Below are 451 nucleotides of genomic sequence, written 5' to 3'. Positions count from 1 at the left end.
CCACCAGCATGTAAATAGAGTGAATGATTGTGTCCTTATTGAAGCTTTATCAAAATTTGTTCATCTTTTCAGAAACATCACACTTCCCTAGAGCTCTCAACTACCTTCAGATCACCGCATTCTGAAAAACTTCAGTACAGTTGCCCAAACATTTTGGGCCCAAACATTTACAACTCGAACCCCTATTATGTCATTATAATTTATGTCACTTTTATTTTACAATTAGGCATTCCACTGCTTTGTCCACACTGAGCGTGCGGGCGGGTAAACTATCTACGGGTTCTAGTCCAGCGCGATGAGGAGGGGCGTCACACTTCGTTGGTTAAGACAGGGACCTGGGGTCCCCCGAGCCGCGAGCGGAGCGGTCCTCCTCGCGCCAGGGGGCGCTGTGGCGCCACACGGCCGCGCCGGTCGCTCTCGCGTGGCCGCCCCGCCTCGGGCCCCCGGGCCG

Source organism: Tupaia chinensis, unplaced genomic scaffold (assembly GCF_000334495.1).
Source record: "Tupaia chinensis unplaced genomic scaffold, TupChi_1.0 Scaffold000604_1, whole genome shotgun sequence".
Lineage (NCBI taxonomy): Eukaryota > Metazoa > Chordata > Mammalia > Scandentia > Tupaiidae > Tupaia > Tupaia belangeri.
This window is presented reverse-complemented; position numbering follows the sequence as displayed.